The sequence below is a fragment of the Poecilia reticulata genome, chromosome 6 (genome assembly GCF_904066995.2).
Source record: "Poecilia reticulata chromosome 6, P_reticulata-male-v2, whole genome shotgun sequence".
NCBI lineage: Eukaryota > Metazoa > Chordata > Actinopteri > Cyprinodontiformes > Poeciliidae > Poecilia > Poecilia reticulata.
The window spans coordinates 7,165,115-7,187,014 of record NC_088835.1 but is presented as its reverse complement, the minus strand read 5'-3'; the positions used below and the strand labels follow the sequence as shown (position 1 = coordinate 7,187,014).

At 42.3% G+C, this 21,900-nt stretch overlaps 8 non-coding genes and 1 pseudogene across 8 annotated transcripts; all 9 read left to right on the top strand.

Annotated features, from left to right (window-relative positions):
- Positions 1-81: 81 nt before the first annotated feature.
- LOC145552087 (5S ribosomal RNA) lies at positions 82-200 on the top strand. The gene has a single exon (XR_014088036.1). It is a non-coding gene; the product is annotated as a 5S ribosomal RNA (ribosomal RNA).
- Positions 201-370: 170 nt separating this feature from the next.
- On the top strand, positions 371-489 carry LOC145552077 (5S ribosomal RNA). The gene has a single exon (XR_014088027.1). It is a non-coding gene; the product is annotated as a 5S ribosomal RNA (ribosomal RNA).
- A 170-nt stretch (positions 490-659) lies between these two features.
- LOC145552105 (5S ribosomal RNA) lies at positions 660-778 on the top strand. Its single transcript, XR_014088053.1, has one exon. It is a non-coding gene; the product is annotated as a 5S ribosomal RNA (ribosomal RNA).
- A 170-nt stretch (positions 779-948) lies between these two features.
- Positions 949-1,067, top strand: LOC145552080 (5S ribosomal RNA). Its single transcript, XR_014088030.1, has one exon. It is a non-coding gene; the product is annotated as a 5S ribosomal RNA (ribosomal RNA).
- A 170-nt stretch (positions 1,068-1,237) lies between these two features.
- On the top strand, positions 1,238-1,356 carry LOC145552079 (5S ribosomal RNA). The gene has a single exon (XR_014088029.1). It is a non-coding gene; the product is annotated as a 5S ribosomal RNA (ribosomal RNA).
- Positions 1,357-1,526: 170 nt separating this feature from the next.
- On the top strand, positions 1,527-1,645 carry LOC145552098 (5S ribosomal RNA). Its single transcript, XR_014088047.1, has one exon. It is a non-coding gene; the product is annotated as a 5S ribosomal RNA (ribosomal RNA).
- Positions 1,646-1,815: 170 nt separating this feature from the next.
- Positions 1,816-1,934, top strand: LOC145552078 (5S ribosomal RNA). Its single transcript, XR_014088028.1, has one exon. It is a non-coding gene; the product is annotated as a 5S ribosomal RNA (ribosomal RNA).
- A 170-nt stretch (positions 1,935-2,104) lies between these two features.
- On the top strand, positions 2,105-2,213 carry LOC145552081 (5S ribosomal RNA; annotated as a pseudogene).
- Positions 2,214-2,383: 170 nt separating this feature from the next.
- On the top strand, positions 2,384-2,502 carry LOC145552104 (5S ribosomal RNA). Its single transcript, XR_014088052.1, has one exon. It is a non-coding gene; the product is annotated as a 5S ribosomal RNA (ribosomal RNA).
- Positions 2,503-21,900: the final 19,398 nt, after the last annotated feature.

The following is a 21,900-nucleotide window of genomic DNA, read 5'->3' as shown; positions in this document are numbered from 1 at the left end:
AAAATTTAGTCGGGTAAAACAGAAAGCGAGCGCCAGCTGGCTGCACTGATGTACAAAAAGCTGCAGCTGACTCTACTTGGAGCTTACGGCCACACTACCTTGAGAACGCCCGATCTCGTCTGATCTCGGAAGCTAAGCAGGTTTGGGCCTGGTTAGTACTTGGATGGGAGACCGCCTGGGAATACCAGGTGCCGTAAGCCTTTTTGTGCAGCAGAGGGTGCTGCAGCTACCTTTCAGCTACGTCTCCCTCCATGTTTTGATCCTACACAGAAGCACAGCGAACCCTACAAAATTTAGTCGGGTAAAACAGAAAGCGAGCGCCAGCTGGCTGCACTGATGTACAAAAAGCTGCAGCTCACTCAGCCTTGCAGCTTACGGCCACACTATCTTGAGAACGCCCGATCTCGTCTGATCTCGGAAGCTAAGCAGGTTCGGGCCTGGTTAGTACTTGGATGGGAGACCGCCTGGGAATACCAGGTGCCGTAAGCCTTTTTGTGCAGCAGAGGGTGCTGCTGCTACCTTTCAGCTACGTCTCCCTCCATGTTTTGATCCTACACAGAAGCACAGCGAACCCTACAAAATTTAGTCGGGTGAAACAGAAAGCGAGCGCCAGCTGGCTGCACTGATGTACAAAAAGCTGCAGCTGACTCTACTGGGCGGCTTACGGCCACACTACCTTGAGAACGCCCGATCTCGTCTGATCTCGGAAGCTTAGCAGGGTCGGGCCTGGTTAGTACTTGGATGGGAGACCGCCTGGGAATACCAGGTGCCGTAAGCCTTTTTGTGCAGCAGAGGGTGCTGCAGCTATCTTTCAGCTACGTGTCCCTCCATGTTTTGTTCCTACACAGAAGCACAGCGAACCCTACAAAATTTAGTCGGGTAAAACAGAAAGCGAGCGCCAGCTGGCTGCACTGATGTACAAAAAGCTGCAGCTGATTCTACTGGGCGGCTTACGGCCACACTACCTTGAGAACGCCCGATCTCGTCTGATCTCGGAAGCTTAGCAGGTTTGGGCTTGGTTAGTACTTGGATGGGAGACCGCCTGGGAATACCAGGTGCCGTAAGCCTTTTTGTGCAGCAGAGGGTGCTGCAGCTATCTTTCAGCTACGTGTCCCTCCATGTTTTGTTCCTACACAGAAGCACAGCGAACCCTACAAAATTTAGTCGGGTAAAACAGAAAGCGAGCGCCAGCTGGCTGCACTGATGTACAAAAAGCTGCAGCTGATTCTACTGGGCAGCTTACGGCCACACTACCTTGAGAACGCCCGATCTCGTCTGATCTCGGAAGCTTAGCAGGTTTGGGCTTGGTTAGTACTTGGATGGGAGACCGCCTGGGAATACCAGGTGCCGTAAGCCTTTTTGTGCAGCAGAGGGTGCTGCAGCTATCTTTCAGCTACGTGTCCCTCCATGTTTTGTTCCTACACAGAAGCACAGCGAACCCTACAAAATTTAGTCGGGTAAAACAGAAAGCGAGCGCCAGCTGGCTGCACTGATGTACAAAAAGCTGCAGCTCACTCAACCATGCAGCTTACGGCCACACTACCTTGAGAACGCCCGATCTCGTCTGATCTCGGAAGCTAAGCAGGTTCGGGCCTGGTTAGTACTTGGATGGGAGACCGCCTGGGAATACCAGGTGCCGTAAGCCTTTTTGTGCAGCAGAGGGTGCTGCTGCTACCTTTCAGCTACGTCTCCCTCCATGTTTTGATCCTACACAGAAGCACAGCGAACCCTACAAAATTTAGTCGGGTAAAACAGAAAGCGAGCGCCAGCTGGCTGCACTGATGTACAAAAAGCTGCAGCTGATTCTACTGGGTGGCTTACGGCCACACTACCTTGAGAACGCCCGATCTCGTCTGATCTCGGAAGCTTAGCAGGTTTGGGCTTGGTTAGTACTTGGATGGGAGACCGCCTGGGAATACCAGGTGCCGTAAGCCTTTTTGTGCAGCAGAGGGTGCTGCTGCTACCTTTCAGCTACGTCTCCCTCCATGTTTTGATCCTACACAGAAGCACAGCGAACCCTACAAAATTTAGTCGGGTAAAACAGAAAGCGAGCGCCAGCTGGCTGCACTGATGTACAAAAAGCTGCAGCTGATTCTACTGGGCAGCTTACGGCCACACTACCTTGAGAACGCCTGATCTCGGAAGCTTAGCAGGGTCGGGCCTGGTTAGTACTTGGATGGGAGACCGCCTGGGAATACCAGGTGCCGTAAGCCTTTTTGTGCAGCAGAGGGTGCTGCTGCTATCTTTCAGCTACGTGTCCCTCCATGTTTTGATCCTACACAGAAGCACAGCGAACCCTACAAAATTTAGTCAGGTGAAACAGAAAGCGATTGCCAGATTGCTGCACTGATGTACAAAAAGCTGCAGCTCACTCAACCTTGTGGCTTACGGCCACACTACCTTGAGAACGCCCGATCTCGTCTGATCTCGGAAGCTTAGCAGGGTCGGGCCTGGTTAGTACTTGGATGGGAGACCGCCTGGGAATACCAGGTGCCGTAAGCCTTTTTGTGCAGCAGAGGGTGCTGCTGCTACCTTTCAGCTACGTGTCCCTCCATGTTTTGTTCCTACACAGAAGCACAGCGAACCCTACAAAATTTAGTCGGGTAAAACAGAAAGCGATTGCCAGCTGGCTGCACTGATGTACAAAAAGCTGCAGCTCACTCAACCTTGTGGCTTACGGCCATACCACCTTGAACACGCCCACTTTGCGTCAATCAACTTTTTGGTTTGCACCGCGGTAGGAGCATCATTTCCTCAGCCCTGTTTTTTCGTTTTCTTCTTTGGATTTTTCTTTACCTTTTTGGTTTTTTTCTCTGTTTTGTGGATTTACCTCCCCACAGTTTTCCACTGTTGGGGAGGGTTTTTTTTCTTTATTTGTAATGGAGTCTTTAAAAGACAAGCAGACGGATCCCTCGGTCTTGATCAATTTGAAAAAGAACACGGACATGAATATGAAACAAGCAAAAATGACAGAAGTATTTGCAAAGGAAAACACTGTCCAAATTGAAATTGTTGGAGAGGAGAAGGTTTCGGCACTAGATTTAATGAAAAATATACGCTTTCTGTGTGGAGGTCTGCTGGCACGCCGATTAATAACGGACAAAAAATTTGAAATCACGCTCAGTAACGTCAAAGCAAAACAAAGACTTTTAGACGGATTCAAAATCGGATCATCTACAATACACGCTAAAGAACTCATAAATGATGAACTGGTGGTTTCTTTTCTAACATTGCCTGCCTACATCACGGACGAAGAAATACTAAGCAAACTACATACTTGGGGAGTCAAAGCCGTATCTGAAATCAAGCGTCGGGTGTGGCCGGGAACCAAGATCGCGGATGGAACAAGGTTTGTGAAAGTAAAATTTACTGAAACTGTACAGTCTCTGCCTTACTCTGTCAGATTTAACACAGCTCTCGGTCCAGAACATTTTAGAGTAATTCATGATAGACAGGTTAAAGTATGTAGGATTTGTTTACAACCAGGCCACATTGTAAGAGACTGTTCGGAGTTTTTCTGTCACTCCCGCGGAGTCCAGGGGCATTACGCGAGAGAATGCTCCGGGAAAAAACAAGAAAAAAAATGTCAGATATGTCACAATCAATTGAACAACTGTATTTGTAACCTAAGCGATTCGGATGATCAAGATCAGGGTCTGACAATGACTAGGGAAGAAGCCGATATGCGAAGTGCAGAGAGTGAAATGGAAGGGGAGGAGGAAGAGAATGAACAGGGGGATGGAGGTGAGGAAGAGCAGAGCGAAAACATTTTAGGTGCTGAGCAACCTGTCGTCGGTGTGCCGTGCACGGAGGTGACCGGTGCGCTAACGAATTGGAGGCAAAGTGCGCCAGATGCAGAGGTCTCTGGTGAGCTTGCCACGGGCAAAGCACCTGAAGCCAGTAAAAGCACGGCCGAGGAGGAGCAGAGAGAAGTCACTGCTCCTACTTTCCCCGTGGAGGAAGGGAAATCGCAACTGCAACCTCTGTCACCAAATCACCTGTCATCTCTCCAAACCCCGGCAAGCGCTTCACCGCAGAGGCTCAGAATAGTGGAAGATCCAGAGTCAGACCCTGATCTTGATCTGGTCAAAATTATAAACACAAGGAAAAGATTAGCAACTTTGACAACAAAACCCAAACGAAAAGCCAAGAAATGACCAAGACAACACTTCTCTATTTAACAACATTTATGCTGCTTCTCTCGCTTAATGCCCGTGGGCTCTGCAGGGAAGAAAAGATAAATGCTGTCATTTTCCAATCACATTTTGATATTCTCTGCTTACAAGAAACAAAGTGGGATAATTTAAAAGAAAAAGAAATGTCATGTAAATGGAAGGGGAAAATGTTTTCATCTGTATCCAGTACTCAAGCGGGTGAGGTCGCTGTTTTTATAAGGGAGGGTCTGTTTAATAATTCTCATTTAGTTCACAAGGATCAACAGGGCAAATTCATTATAATAGATTTCTTTTACAATAACATATTATGTAGGTTAATTAACATTCATGCACCTAACATAGATACACACAGGAAAAGGTTTTTTCTAGGCTTGAGAAAATGGTTAGTAAATAATTGTATCATAATAGGAGACTTTAACATAACACTCACAAAATCTGACATCTCAAACAACTGCACATTTTCTGAGGATTATAGTAGGAACACACTCTTTGATATCATTACACAAAATGGTTTGATAGACATTTGGAGACTTTTTCACCCAGGTAAAAAACAATTTACCAGAAAACAGGTTACTCTAGGAACACTGAAACAATCACGACTCGACTTGTGCCTGATCTCGTCTTCTCTTGTCCCCGAGGTGTCGTCCTGTCTCGTCCGGGACAACGCCTGGAGCGACCACTCCTTCCTGCAGGTCGAGATGGGGCGAGGCGTCAGAAATGGGGGTCTCTGGTGTCTGAATGCTGCTCTTCTTCAGGATGAGGCTTACAGAGGTGAGATCGGCATCCTGCTGCAGACCATGAGTGGGGAGATGGATCACGCTGACAACCTGCTAGAATGGTGGGATCAGGCCAAACAAAGAATCAAAAACCTTTCCATAAAATACAGTAAACACAAAAAACGCAGGGAATTTCATCATGAATGCATTTTGAGGAGAAAATTAAATAATGAATTAAATAACTTAGAAAATGACCAAAGTAGAGACATAACAGATTATTTAATTATAAAAAAACAACTAGATCAAATAGAAATAAATAAATGCAAAGGAGCCATTATCCGTAGCAAAGCAAAATACCTAACAGATGGAGAAAAATCCACAGCTTTCTTTCTCGCTCAGGAGAAACGTAAACAAACCAACGTAACAATAAATGAATTAATAAATGAGAAGGGAGAGAAGGTGTCAGACATAACAAGCATTCTAGAAACAGTTCAGAATTTTTATTCACAACTCTTTACAAGCGAAAACATCTCAACCAATAAAATAAATCAGGTTGTCGGTGTGATCGATTCCTCACTCTCTCAGGAAGACAGTCTCTGCTGCGATGCTCCATTGACAGAGGAAGAAATTCAACACGCCATTAAATCATTAAATAACAATAAAAGTCTCGGACATGATGGCATCACCTTGATATTTTATAAACAGTTTAAAGATCCTATAAGCAAAATATTATTGCAAGTTTTCTCTGTCATGGAGCAAACAGGGTGCACACCGAGGACCTTTGCCCAAGGAGTCATAACCATTCTTTACAAAAACAAAGGAGACAGGAACAACTTAGAAAACTACAGACCCATCAGTTTATTAGACACAGATTACAAAATATATTCCAAAACACTAGCAAACAGGTTAAAATCAGTAATAGGTACTTTAATCAGTTCATCTCAAGCTTACGGTATTCCTCAAAGAAACATTTCAGATACAGTACTATCAATAAATCACATTATCCAATCCATGGTCAGTTCACAAGGCATATTTCTCAATATAGATTTCAGTAAAGCATTCAATAGGGTAGAACACAACTTCTTATGGGAAGTTTTAAATAAATTCGGTTTTGGTCAGTCATTTATCAGCAAGTTACAATTATATTTAAAAGCAGAAAGTAAGGTCAAATGCAATGGTCATTTCACAGATTTTTTCCAGCTGCATAGATAAGTCAGGCAGGGGACTTAAACTAGTTGACGTTCAATCCAAAAAACAGGCAATAAGAATAAAACATCACTTCTCCCATCAAGCACATCTGGCATGATTATTTTCTATCCTGTTTTAACTCATTTGGTACAAAAAAATTGTTTAATCTGTGTTCAATTTCCGGTCTAAAACAAACACAATCTGATGAATTAGTCACAGAATGTCTCGAAGCCTGGAACAAAATTAGGTTTCAACTAGTCAAGCATGTCAAGTACAGGTCTTGTTTCTAGCTGCCGATTTTCAACAACCCTGAGGTGGTCTGTGAAGGCAGGATGCTAGATCTCCCATCCTGGAGGAGAGCCGGTATTCACACCTTTGGGCAGGTTCTGAATGATCGAGGATCAGTGGATATTAATAAAATATTCAATCATTTCAGAACTTCTAGAACACCCTATAAAAGAAACGTCATAGCTAAACATGCTAAAAAGATCCAGGCCGCTTTGCCTTTCCATTGCTCCTCGATCATTGGCAGGAGAGGACGATGTCAGGAGGTGCAGGATGACGCCCCGACTTTCCTTCTATTAGTCGGTGATCAGAAAACAAATATTAGTTCAGTTACAACAAAAAAATGGTATTACATTCTTATTTCACACATCAGCAAATAACCCACAGCTCACAAGCAATGGGCTAAAATATTTACCAGTATACCGGTTTATAATATTTGGTCAAACATACAGTTCAAATTCTATCATCAACAAGCCCACAACACAGATTTTCCATTAAAGCACAGAAGGGTTTTTATGGGCGTCATCCTGCACCAGATAAACAAGGAGATGTAAGGCAGAGACTGTACAGTTTGTCTTTCAGACCCCGAGACACTAGAGTATCTGTTCCTCCGCTGTCCCGGCTGCACCCTCTTCTGGAGCAAGATAAAACATATCACCAGCAACTCTTCAGTGGATAATAACAACTGGGACTATATCAGACTCTTTGGTTTTTCATCTTCCCTTGGACATTCAGCAAGACAACAACTCAACCTCTGCAATATCATCCTTTCCTTGGCCAGGCACTCCATCTACATAGCAAGAAATCATCAATTGTACGAAAATAAGAAGGTGGATTGTTGGAAGCTTTTTTCAGGACCATTACACAAATCATTTCAGAACAATCAATAGCATCAATAAGGGACTTGGTGAAGAAATGTTTAGACCTCTTCTAAAGTGCACGTATTTTCAAGAATGGACTTTAACTTTTTGTTGTTTAGCATATTATGATTAATGATTGTATTCTTTTATTTTATTTGCACATAAATTTGAGTATGTTTTGTTTGAAAAGGAGCTGTTGTATTATTATCTGTAAACAATTGCACTTAAAGTTTATTTTGATTTGAATGAATTTAGTTCTTTATGTGTGATTGTTTTTTCATCTTTTCACATTAATAATTGCATTTTATTTTTCAGTCTGTTTTATTTTTAGTAATTGACAACTAATTTTCCATATTCATTTTGTTCACTGTAAATAATTGCACTTAATCTTTTAATTTAGAATTCTTCATAAATAAAAAGAAAAAAAACGTCCGATCTCGTCTGATCTCGGATGCTTATCAGGGTACTGGGCCCAATTACTAACCAGGCCCAGGGTCGGGCCTGGTTAGTACTTGGATGGGAGACCGCCTGGGAATACCAGGTGTTGTAAGCCTTTCGGGCTTACGGCCACACTACCTTGGTCACGCCACTCTGCGTCAGTCAGCTGTTTGGTACTCCTACCGCGGTGCAGACCATTTTTTCAGCCCTGTTTTTTCAATCCTCTTCTTTGGATTTTGGACCTTTTTTGTTTTTTTATTTTGTGGTTTTACCTCCCCACAGTGTCCTACTGTTGGGGAGGGGTTTTCTTTCTTTGCAATTGAGTTTTTAAAAGACAAGCGGACGGATCCCTCGGTTTTGATTAATTTGGAAAGGAACACGGACACGAGCATGGAACAAGTGAAAATAACAGTATTTGAAAAGGAAAATACTGTCCAGATTGAAGTTGTTGGAAAGGAAATTTCGGTGCTAGACTTAATGAAAAACATAAGTTTTCTGTGTGGAGGTTTGCTAGCCTGTCGATTATTAACGGACAGGAAATTTGCAATTACACTCAGCAATGAAAAAGCAAAAAAGTGACTTTTAGACGGTTTCAAGATTGGATCATCCACAATACATGCCAAAGAACCTATAAATGATGAACTGGTGGTTTCCTTCTTGACGTTGCCTGTCTACATCACGGATGAGGAAATATTAAGCAAGCTACACACTTGGGGAGTCAAAGCCGTATCAGAAATCAAGCGTCGGGTGTGGCCGGGAACAGAGATCTCTGATGGAACAAGGTTTGTAAAAGTCAAATTTACTGAAACTATACAGTTTCTGCCTTATTCTGTTAGATTTAACACAGCTCTCGGTCCGGAATATTTCAGGGTAATTCATGATAAGACAGGTTATGGTATGTAGGATTTGTTTACAACCAGACCACATCGTCAGGGACTGTCCAGATTTTTGTTGTCATTCCTGCGCAGTCCAGGGGCATTACGCGAGAGAATGCTCAGAAAAAAACGGGGAAAATAATGTCAAATCTGCCATAATCAAATAAATAAATGCATTTGTAATTTAAGTGAATCTGATGATCAAGATCGGGGTCTGACAATGAGTCGGGAAGAAGCCGTTACGCAAAGTGCAGAGAGTGAAATGGAGAGGGAAGAGGAAGAGAATGAGCAGGGGGACGGAGGTGAGGAAGAGCAAAGCAAAGGTATTTTAGGCACTGAGCAGGCTGTCGTCGGTGTGCCGACGTCAATCTGCGTTTCCCCATCAGGTACGGTTCGCCCTGTGGTAAAGGGGGGAACGTTATGTGATGCCCATATTTCACCTATCAGATACCATTTCCCCTATGTTAAAATCACCTATCAGATACCATTTCCCCTGCTTTACAGTGGGGGAAAAGTATCTGATGGCCATATTTCACACATCAGATACCGTTCCCCGTTTTAATGTGGGTGAACGGTATCTGATGGCCATAAATAACCCATCAGACACTGCTCCCCCCCTTTAACATAGCGGAAACGCTATCTGATGGGTGATTTTAACATAGGGTGTAAAGGAAGAATTTTATATTACAATTAAATTTAGCAAAACTCTGGCTCTGATTCTTCCTTTTGATCCCGGGTTCTCTCGCGTGGCCACGTGTGGGGACAAAAACACAACAATGCGTGTTGACGTCACAGAATTTAATCCAATCAGAAGAAAGCATAAGATAGTACAGGAAACTGAAGCAACACAGATACAAACATTGTTACCTGAGACAAGAAGACAAAAAAATATCAAGGACATCCTTGGAGAAAGAGCTGGTGCAGAAGTAAAATAAATCAGCTTTTTTCTAAATTGTTTCCCTTGTGCACAAACTTTTATACCTGTAGGTGTGTTTTCCTCTTAATGTATTCAAATAAGGCGTATCTCTACTTGACCAACTGGAAGGCATCTCTGGCCCTTTTAAATTTAGAAAAAGTCCCGCAATTTGTTCACAAGATCAAACACCTTTTGTTAAATAAGGTAGAAGCAGACTCTCCGAATTCATGGTGGTTTATGGCTTTCACAGATCAGTGTGAAAAGCTAGAACTTCCTACTGATTGTTTCCCAGACAGACAAAGAGCAGATCAGAGATCTTGGCAAACAATCTACTTTAACTACTGTAAAATATAGATCAATAGGTCATTATTGACCTTATTTTAAATTTATTTTCTTAACACTATCCGGCCTCCTGTGGCTCTACAGCCATCTGGGCCAAGAGAAACAGATGAAGGAACCTCACAGGTAGCTGTGAAATTCTGGTTTCTCTTCTGCTCTCCCAGGAACAAACCTTTAATACTGTATTTTAATTCAATGAAAAGTTATCTCCAAAAACCCAATTTGTTCTTCTGCACTCAGCATCTCCAAAGTTTAGTCCTGATATCAAACCAAAAGCAATAGATAATATCAACAGAAAATAATGAAGTACAATTCCTGTTTCTAATTAGGAATTAGAAACAAATAAGAATTAAGACATTCATTCACCATAAACCTAAGTATTTTCTAATACTAAACAAAACATTTTAATTTGATTCTAATATAGTCAGAAATAATACAATTTCAAATACATTCATCATTGACTAAATTAATTCTAAAACAGGATAATACAATTTTTAGTCAAAACATGTTATTAATAACTAAGAAAAATGTCTTACAAATTAAATGTTAGTGATTTAAAACATCTTATGCTATATTCAGTTTTTTTCACCATGTCAGATGTTAGTTTTGGAAGACTTCTCATCCTGGTTACGTGAACTGACCAAAGTTCCCTTTCTCAGAGTAATTCAAGTGATACTGTTCTCCACCTTCCTGCATATGTTAATTTATGACCTCCTGTCTTTAATGATAAGACCCCAGGGGTCTGAGCCGAAGCTCTCCTGCAGATCTCTATTCTCCTTTGTACTTTAAATGCTTAACCCAGCAATAGTTCTTCGGGTTTTAAATCACTAACACAAACCTGTTCAAACTTAAGAAATTCGTTCTAAAAGGTTTAAACTGTGTTAAACACTAAAAATAGTAATTTTTCCTCAACAAGGGGAAACGGTATACCATTCCATCAGATACTGTTTCCCCACTGTAAAATAGGGTGAACAGTATCTTATGGATGAAATATGGCCATCTGATACCGTTCCCCCACTGTAAAACAGGGGAAACAGTATCTAATGGGTGATATTGAGCATTAAAATGCATCGCCCTGTTTTTAATAAATATAGCACTTTTTATCTATCTATCTATCTATATATATATATATATATACACTGCTCAAAAAATAAAGGGAACACTAAAATAACACATCCTAGATCTGAATGAATGAAATATTCTCATTGAATACTTTGTTCTGTACAAAGTTGAATGTGCCGACAACAAAATCACACAAAAATCATCAATAGAAATCAAATTTATTAACCAAGGGAGGCCTGGATTTGGAGCCACACACAAAATTAAAGTGAAAAAACACACTACAGGCTGATCCAACTTTAATGTAATGTCCTTAAAACAAGTCAAAATGAGGCTCAGTATTGTGTGTGACCTCCACGTGCCTGTATGGCCTCCCTACAATGCCTGGGCATGCTCCTGATGAGGTGGCGGATGGTCTCCTGAGGGATCTCCTCCCAGACCTGGACTAAAGCATCCGCCAACTCCTGGACAGTCTGTGGTGCAACGTGACATTGGTGGATGGAGTGAGACATGATGTCCCAGATGTGCTCAATCAGATTCAGGTCTGGGGAACTGGCGGGCCAGTCCATACCTTCAATGCCTTCATCTTGCAGGAACTGTTGACACACTCCAGCCACATGAGGTCTAGCATTGTCCTGCATTAGGAGGAACCCAGGGCCAACCGCACCAGCATATGGTCTCAACAAGGGGTCTGAGGATCTCATCTTGGTACCTAATGGCAGTCAGGCTACCTCTGGTGAGCACATGGAGGGCTGTGCGGCCCTCCAAAGAAATGCCACCCCACACCATTACTGACCCACTGCCAAACCGGTCATGCTGAAGGATGTTGCAGGCAGCAGACCGCTCTCCACGGCGTCTCCAGACTCTGTCACGTCTGTCACATGTGCTCAGTGTGAACCTGCTTTCATCTGTGAAGAGCACTAGGCGCCAGTGGCGAATTTGCCAATCCTGGTGTTCTCTGGCAAATGCCAAGCGTCCTGCACGGTGTTGGGCTGTGAGCACAACCCCCATCTGTGGACGTCGGGCCCTCATACCATCCTCATGGAGTCGGTTTCTAACCATTTGTGCAGACACATGCACATTTGTGGCCTACTGGAGGTCATTTTGCAGGGCTCTGGCAGTGCTCCTCCTGTTCCTTCTTGCACAAAGGCGGAGGTAGCGGTCCTGCTGCTGGGTTGTTGCCCTCCTACAGCCTCCTCCACGTCTCCTGGTGTACTGGCCTGTCTCCTGGTAGTGCCTCCAGCCTCTGGACACTACGCTGACAGACACAGCAAACCTTCTTGCCACAGCTCGCATTGATGTGCCACTTGTGTGGGTTGTAGAGTCCGTCTCACGCTACCACGAGTGTGAAAGCACCACCAACATTCAAAACTGACCAAAGACATCAGCCAGACAGCATAGGTACTGAGAAGTGGTCTGTGGTCCCCACCTGCAGAACCACGCCTTTATTGAGTGTGTCTTGCTAATTGCCAATAATTTCCATCTGTTGTCTATTCCATTTGCACAACAGCAGGGGAAATTGATTGTCAATCAGTGTTGCTTCATAAGTGGACAGTTTGATTTCACAGAAGTTTGATTTACTTGGAGTTATATTGTGTTGTTTAAGTGTTTCCCTTTATTTTTTTGAGCAGTTTAATAAAATAGTCATTTCAGAGCTTCCAGAACAACTTGTAAAAGAAATATCATTGTTAAAAACGCTAAGAAGATCCAGGCTGCTTTGCCTTTCCACTGCTCTTCGATCATTGGCAGGAGAAGAGGACCTCCAGAGGTGCAGGATGAAGTCCTGACTTTCCTTCTGTCAATCGGTGATCAGAAAACAAACATCAATTCAGTCACAACAAAAAAATGGAACTGCATTCTTGTCTCACAAATCAGCAAAGAACCTACAGCTCATAAACAATGGTTAAAAATATTCCCTAGTACACCAGTTTATAACATTTGGTCAAATTCCAAATTCAATCAACAAGCAAATAACACAGATTTTCTGTTGAGACATAGAAGGATTTTTACGGGCGTCATCCTGCACCAGATAAACAAGGAAAGGTATGGCAGAGACTGTACAGTTTGTCTTTTAGACCCCGAGACACTAGAACCAGTGGCGGAGCTAGACTTTTAAAGTTGGGGGGGGCCAGGACTACCTCTGGAGGGGTAAAATTTAAAATGTGTGTGTGTACATCTATATATATATAATTTAAAAAAATAACCAAACTGAATATTTGGTTATTTTTTTAAGCCCTTCTGTCATTTGACATGTTATAATTAACACCTTTGACTGGCACACATGGAGACATGATGGACTTTATGCAGAGTTCATCGCAGAGGAAACTAAAATCAATCAAATAAAATATCTTTTCTGAATATCATCTCATGGACACTGAACTAAATGCGTCTTTCTGACCGGGAGCTGACAGCGTGTTGAAGAGTTATGGACACCTTGGTTAGGAAGCTCTGCTTGGACAGGTAATTTGACAGGTAACAATTGTTCGGGTCGGACCAGAATTATTTGCCTGATGGTGGTTCGGGCTTCTAATGACTTTACGTTTAATGAGTTTGCAGCACACAGAGAAAACCTAAAGAGAATATGATCTACTTATTGTAGTTTATGTAGAGGAATAACAGCTGACTGTTGAGAGAGGAAAGAAATTAAAGTGCAGATCCGTTAGGCAGAAACAAGCGCAGAGCGCTGGACAATAAATGCGCATAAGGGACCAGGGGCTTTGGAGCGCCTAGCGGAGCTGATCCGCTTCTGCTGAGTTTTTCTCCTGCTGAGGGAAGTGATGCGGGATCAGGAAACGATCAGAGTTCTGCCATCTTCTAATCACGTCATTTCGTGAATTGTTACCCGATTTCAAAAACGTTCTAACAGAAAAATAATAAATGTTTCGTTTAATGACTACAAATTGGAAATAAAATTATTTTTTTCTTTGACGGACAACGAAAAGAACTCTAGCGCAACCTCGGCTCCAAACTACGAACATTGTCGGCCCCTCTTCGGTTTTTTCTCTTTTTTGCGGAGGATCAATAAATAACTTATTGGTGTTTTACCATCACCACCAGGTATGAAGTGCTTTAGCCTTTGAGTTGCACCACAGCGCAGCACAACTGAAACATCCAGGAGAAGAATATCAGCTTGTTTTTATGAGTATAAAGGAGGCTGGTATCGCGCCTGATCTAAATCTATTTATTTATGTCATCACATGGACTTTATAAAGTTTTATACATTTTCTTTTCATATATTTATTATTGTTTTTCTTCTTTAGATATTAGGTTGACTTAGAATGATTCCAAATAATGTGCAGGAATAACCTGGTGCTGTTACATGTCAATCATCTGGGGGGGCCAATCAGATGACAGGCTCCGCCACTGACTAGAACACCTGTTCCTCTGCTGACCCGGCTGCACCCTCTTCTGGAGCAAGTTATAACATATCATCACCAGCATCTCTTCAGTGGATAATAACTGGGACTTAAATCAGACTTTTTGGTTTTTCATCTTCCCTTTGGACATTTAACAAGACAACAACTCAATCTCTGCAATATCATCCTTTGTTTGGCCAGGCACACCATCTACACATCAATAAATTATCGACTGATTGAAAATAAGTTGGTGGAAATTCTTTTCAGGACTGTTGCATAATCATTTCAAAATACTTTACAGCATCAATAAGGAACTTTGTAAGGACATGTTTGAACCCCTGCTGAAAGGTACATATTTTCAAGAATGGATTTTTTGAACTTTTTTGTTATGAGAACAAAGTTTGTATTGTTTTTGCATTTATCCTATTCACTGTAGATAATTGCACATTATTTTAAGTACGTTTTTGTTTCATTTTGAAATTGACGTTCGTTTATTTTTGTGTATTTTCTTTTTTATACACCAAATAATTGCACTTTAATGCAAGTAGTTTTTTGTTGAGATGGATGATAGTTTATTTCTTTAAATTCAAGTTTGTTTGTTCTGTGTCTGATGATTGTATATTTTTGTTTTTTATTTTTTCACAGTTAATGCACTTTAATTCAGATCAATTTTTTGTGATTGATTGCGGGGGTTTTTTCACATTCATTGCACTTTAACTCAGTCTATTTTTGTTGTGACAATTGTATATTTGTTTTAACATTCAGTTTGTCCACTTTACATAATTGCATTTAATTTTTTATTTTGAAATTTTTTCATAAACGATAAAAAAAAAAAAAAAAACGCCCTATCTCGTCTTCTTGAAAACTAAGCAGGGTCAGGCCTGGTTAGTACTTGGATGGGAGACCGCTTGGGAATACCAGATGCCGTCAGCCTTTTTATGCAGCAGAGGGTGCTGCTGCTACCTTTCAGCTAGGTGTCCCTCAATGTTTTGCCCCCACAAAGAAGCACTGCGAACCCTACAACGATTTAGTCCAGGGGTGTCCAAAGTCGGTCCTAGAGGGCCGGCATCCTGCAGTTTAGTTCTCTCCCTGGTGGTAGTAACCTTTTCAGCTTGTCAATATTACTCTTGGGGCTTCTAACGAGCCATCATTTCCCACTTCACGGCAGACGCTGCCCCAATCCACCTGCCGATCTCCCACTCCCTTCTTCCCTCATTCGTGAACAAGATCCCCAGATACTTACCTCCACTTGAGGCAGGATGACCCCCCTGACCCGAAGAAGGCACTCTACCCTTTTCCGGCTCAAGACCATGGTCTCAGATTTGGACTCACTGAGTCTCATCCTGGCCGCTTCACACTCGGCTGCGAACCGTTCCAGCGAGAGCTGCAGATCACGATCTGATGAAGCCAACAGGACCACATCATCCGCAAAAAGCAGAGATGAGAACGGATCCCCTCAACACTTCGGCTGCGCCTAGAAATTCTATCCATGAAAGTAATGAACAGAATCGGTGACAAAGGACAGCCTTGGCGGAGTCCAACTCTCACCGGAAACGAGTCCGACTTACTGCCGGCAATGCAGAACAGACTGACAGGGGTCATACAGGGACCTGACAGCCCGTATCAAAAGGCAAGGTACCCCATACTCCTGGAGAACCCCCCACAAGACCACCCTGGGGACACGGTCGAACGCCTTCTCCAAGTCCACAAAACACATGTAGACTTTTTGGGCGAACTCCCACGCACCCTCCAGGACCCTGCTGAGGATGTAGAGCTGGTCCAGTGTTCCACGACCAGGACGAAAACAACACTGCTCTTTCCTGAATCCGAGGTTCGACTATCCGACGGACCCTCCTCTCCAGGACCCCTGAATAGACCTTACCAGGGATAAGAGTGTGACCCCCTGTAATTGGAGCACACCATCCAGTCCCCCTTTTTAAACAGGGGGACCACCACCCCAGTCTGCCAATCCAGGGGTACTGCCCCCGATGTCCATGCGATATTGCAGAGTCGAGGGTTGTCGCTGCGACAGGCACCAACAACCTTGCAGCCGCAGCTCTGATAAGCCGCCTTGGCAATGGAGGCACGGAACATGGTCCACTCAGGCTCAATGTCCCCAACCTCCTCAGGAATGTGTTCCAAGTTCTGCCGGAGATGGGAGTTAAAGCTCCATCTCACAGGGGACTCCGCCAGACGTTCCCAGCAGACCCTCACTACACGTTTGGGCCTGCCAGGTCTGACTGGCTTCCTCCCCCACCACTGGAGCCAACTCACCACCAGGTAGTGGTCAGTGGACAGCTCCGCACCTCTCTTCACCCGAGTGTCCAAGACATACGGTCGCAGATCCGATGAAACAATGACAAAAAAATCGATCGAACTGCGGCCTAGGGTGTCCTGGTGCCAAGTACACATACAGTCAGAACCCGTCCCCCCACCCACAGGCGGAGGGAGGCTACCCTCTCATTCACCGGGGTAAACCTCCCCTCCCCCGACAGGTGTTGAACCCATTGGAAGGGTAAACCACGTCTCCTCTTCGGGCTGAGCCCGGCCGGGCTCTGTGGGTAAAAGCCCGGCCACCAGGCGCTCGCCATCGTGCCCCACCTCCAGGCCTGGCTACAGAGTGCCCCTGATCTAATGGATGGAAATCAGATATTTCTTCAAGTGTGATCAGTTCATAGTCACTAGTTTTTTGTACTACATAGACATAAAAATGATCGTCAAAGTACATTATATTAAGTATTTGAACAAAAATTAAAATGGAGTCATTATGGGCCAGAATACGAACAACTTCACCAAATACATGTTCTTTTCGGTAATTTGGTCTCAATGCCAAAATGGAGCCAGATTTGGCTATAAACATTAAGATTGTGAGACAGATATATTTTGGTGGCTAAAGACATGTCAATTTTTAGAGCTAGCCTTAAGTGATTTAACAAGAGCTCAGATTTTTTCAATGGCCTCAGAATGACCAGATAGGCATTGGTCACACTGACTTTCTTGGAGATGAGAGATGCTTATATTGATACATTTATTGTACCTGGTGTTTGAAAGCCAATGTCTGGCAGGACTTACTATTGGGTAGTAACAAACATGTCTTTGAAACGTTTTTAAAGTTACACATAACACGTGCAAGTCTTTTGAATGGATTATGCTTTGCTTCAAATCGTATGCACCAAAGTTTAGACAGAGGTCCAAAACAAACCATTATTCTTGGATAATGTATCATGAAATGATGTTTCAGAGATTTCTCTCATACAGCTGCTTGAAGAGTATGATGCTCAATTATCAATTGTTTTAGAAATACAGCAAGCTGATAGAGATTTTTTGGTATTATCATTTTGTTGTTACTTTAGTTCATATTCAGGTTAAAGTGTTAACTGACCTGGAAGTCACAGCTGCCTGTTATCTTCATGTGAAACAGTTTGACCGAGATTTGAACCGGGCTCAGATCAGGGGCCAGATGTTAAATTGTTTTACGACCTTTGCTTTGTTTAGGTAAAATGTTTTACGACCTTTGCTGTTTTTCCTCTGCTGTCTATCTTGCCTATCCTCCCTCTTTGAAGTTTGAGAATAAAAGACAAGCTGTATCCAAAGAGAAGCAGAACGCTCTGTGAACAGCTCTGAGAAGCAGTTGACAGAGTCTTCTCCTTTTGCTTGCAGAAGTTTAGTCATAAATTCATATACGTTGTCTGTGGTTCTTTTATGTAGGTTCTAGGAAAATACCTATCATTTTGGTGCCGAAACCCGGGATCTCTCATACCGACCGCTGTCAGGCAGAGGAAGACGCGCTGAATCCATGCATGGCCAGAAGTCATTTGGACCTGGAAAGAAAGACCCAGGAAGTAGAATTCTTCGCTGGGCCAGCGACACATGTCCGACTTTGTCTGCCAACGGCGGAATGACGAGATCCGACTGGACAACCCGAAAACTACAGAAACGTAGGTGAATTTTAAAATGGCTATTTTAGTGGTTTGAGTTCCCTTGTATGATGTCGCTCTGCTAAAACTCTGTGGTTTGAGAATCCTTGTATGATGTCGCTCTGCTAAAACTCTGTGGTTTGAGAATCCTTGTATGATGTCGCTCTGCAAAAACTCTGTGGTTTGAGAATCCTTGTATGATGTCGCTCTGCTAAAACTCTGAGGTCTGAGAATCCTTGTATGATGTCGCTCTGCTAAAACTCTGTTCGAGGAGACCCCATAAGGGCAAGTCCTCAGGCGGATAGGAAGCTTGTCATTGCTGTGTGGTTTTGATTTTTTGATGGGTAAAATATCACTGGTGCTGAGTTATCTGACAAGGCAAAAACAGATAATGTTGCGCTAAATCGTAGAGTCATTACTGTGCTTTGCTGGTTTGCTACTGCTGCTTTGTGTGTGTGAGAGTGATTGGAGGTTTAAATACCGCTCTGTATTTTACCTCATATAAAACAGTGGATTTAAGCAGCAAACCTCTTGTGGATGCAATAGGCAAGATTCTCCCACTCGAAAGAGTCGAAGCGGGGAATACCACAACAAGGTATTTTAATTGCTGGCCCACTGAAAAGAGCTCCAGTTCATAGGACTCCCTAGGAGTCAACGAACCTGGACCAAATTTAAATAAATTCAAATAAATAATATTTTTAAGCTGAAATTGCAAGTGTTTTAAATATGGGAAATAAACATTCTTGTAATTCATCACTCGGTAAGGGCGCCGATGGGGATGAAAAGTACATGCTGTCCAGGTTTCCTGGTAGCACTGTACACATGAAAAAATGGAGAAAGAAATATAAAATAGATGGAAAGCTAAAAATTGATCAATGGCAAACAATTGTGGGAATTTTGGAGAGTAGTGTAGAAAGAAAAATGGGAATAAAAAAAAAAAAAAATCTAAAAAGGAGAATGAGCTGAGGTGTGCTAAATTATGGTTAAATGAATCTAAAAACTTAATTATAGAGAAGGAAGAAAATAAAGTAATTCCAAGCACACGGAATGCTGTAGCGGTGCAGGGAGAGCAAGCTCCTGCAGCCACCCCTCCCCTGGCTGCTTCAGCAGCTCCGTCTGCCCCAGTATCAGCCGCTGCTGTTCCAGCAACACGACTGTATCCTTCCCTAGAGGAAGGGACACAAAAATTATATGCTTTAGACCCTGTACCTTAGAAGAGGTCAGGAAAGCTGTGAAAGGATCAGATGTTTTTCACCTGGAGAAATTTGGAGGTTTATATACCTCTGCCTTTTCCAACGACCGGACAAAAGGCCGTGGAAGAGACAGAGGCAGAGGAGGTCACGATAGGCGAGGACCCCAAAATAACACCCCACAAAATCTACGGTATTCAAAAGGCTGCTGGATTTGTGGCAATATTGGTCACTGGGCAAGAAACTGCCCTTCAAAGAATGTTGCACGGGGCGACAAGAGGGGTGGTGGAGTGAGGAGACCACAAATAGGAGAAATCCTCAGCATAATCAGACTCTACCACACCCCAAAAACACAAACCCCCAGTCCAAATTAATGAAATGCTAGAGACATGTGCATGCAGTTTGGGACACGTTAGGTAAAACCATAAAAGAAATTGAATTCCTGCAAGAAATCAGTGTATGCAAAATAATTTTTAATGTTACTACAAAATTTGGTTTAAACCTCACAAGTGAGAAATAATTAGTTTTAAGAAATACTGATGTTTGTTTTGTTTTTCTTTTTGAGCTTCCTACACCTTTAAAGAAAAACCAGTAAAGAGAGGTCTCACTGAAATAACAACATGGGAACAACTTCTTTGTATGCTAAAAGTGGAATCATGAAGGAGGAGAAGCAGGAAAAATAAAACTAAATAATAAAATTGTCCTCAGAGAACAATGTTTAATGTATTGTGTAATATTATAACACCAAATTGGTGAAATGATCCTCTGGCTTCTAGCTGGAGGGGTCAGCGGTCAGAGTAAGGTACCGACCTGGACATTGTCCAGCCTCGTAACTCTTAGGCCTTGAGAGGAGGGCTGCCCGCTGACTTCACAGTCTGCAGCACTGAGATCAACAAATTTAGAGAAATCCATTGTTCTCTGGTGAGACGTGTCTTAGATGAAGTTAACTTAAACTTACATTCTACATTTTACAAGTTAATGGTGAACATGATGAAAGAGACTACAGCTTTTAACATGTTTCATGTTTATATGTGTTTGAATAAGGAAATGGTTTATGACTTCTTAAAAAGTTGGATAATAAGTGGCTAAAAGCTATACGATGAAAAGAAAAGAAAGTTATAATTGACTCTTATTTGCTTCTTTCCTTTTCCTCTGTCTGAGCCTCGCTGCGCTGCGTCTGACCTCTGACCTCAGCTCAGATCTGTCCTGCCAATCAGATGACTCCCTCCTTTATCACCAGCCAGTTGATAAAGAAGCGAAAAAGGACAGGACGATTTCTACCAACTGGACACTGAAGGCAATAAAGTGTCCACTGGTCCTAATTCCTTGACATCTGGGAACTGCCATGCAGCAAAACTACTGTATGGAGTCCTGCTAGACGTTTGGAAAAAGAAAGCAAACTGAACTGTTTGCCGCTTGTTTCATTGGTGGACTAAGGGACGGTCTGGACAACTTATAAATAATCCAACACTGGAGCCAGTTGGACTGACAGGGAGCTGGAGAAGAGACAGAGGGAGGACCAGCTGCAGTGACGCTAGCAGCAGGAGGGGGAAGCGAGAAGCAAGACAGAAAGGAGAAATGCAGATAAGTTATACACACACACTGCTGTGACACACACTGCTACTGTAATGAGGACTTGTTTGCTTACTTACTAGCAGGAAGGAATTATCTATTTAGAAAAGAACATTTTGAAGGTTTTAAGGTACAATGTTAGATAAAAATCTTTCATTTTGTACCCATTAACTCAGTCCTTAACAGAAGGACCAGTGATCCTCTTAGGGCCCACGAGCCATAGATTGGGAAACTGTGAAGGAAAAAACTGTAATGGTTAAAAGTTAAGAAAGAAAAAAAAAACTGAGTGTGATACGGCTAAATTACACCAACTAAAATTATTAGATTCAAAACTAATAATGATTTGCAAATGTTTTATTTTCTTTGAAATAAATATACAAGTTTGGAACTAAATTAAACATCTCTAAGTGTTGAAATTAATTGATATTGCAGTGTTGAAATACTATGGAGTATTTCTTTGCATTTAACTGAAACACTTAACTTAGAGTTTAATTCTATAAAGAATCTACAGATTGATTGGGATTGTGTTTGTGTGTTTTATATTGAGATGATTGACAATTATTTTGAGACGAGAGAAATTTTTCTGCAAAATTGAGTAACGGATAAAATTATTGACCATTTAATTTAAAATATAAAAAACTTACATTGTAAACTTGTCTGAAATGCGAGGTTAAGGGAAAGTCTGAGACTTTAAGCAACCTTGTAAACGGCTACTAAAAACTGATGATTGTGATTAAAAGCAACATTTTCTAGACTTCAGTCTAGAACATTTTAGTCCAGATTTGATTGATAGTCAATAAATTCAAAAAGAAATGGAAATTAGAGGATTTGAGGTTTTGGTTTAATTTCAGGATGGTCATTTTTATTTAGAAAGAGTTATGCTTTGATGAATTTGATAACATCTACAGGGAAACCAGTCACCCATGCATCCTTGCTTAAGAATCTTTTGCAGGCCATATATTTACCAGCTGAACTAGCAGTTTGTAAGTGTGCAGTGCACACCACGGAACAGAA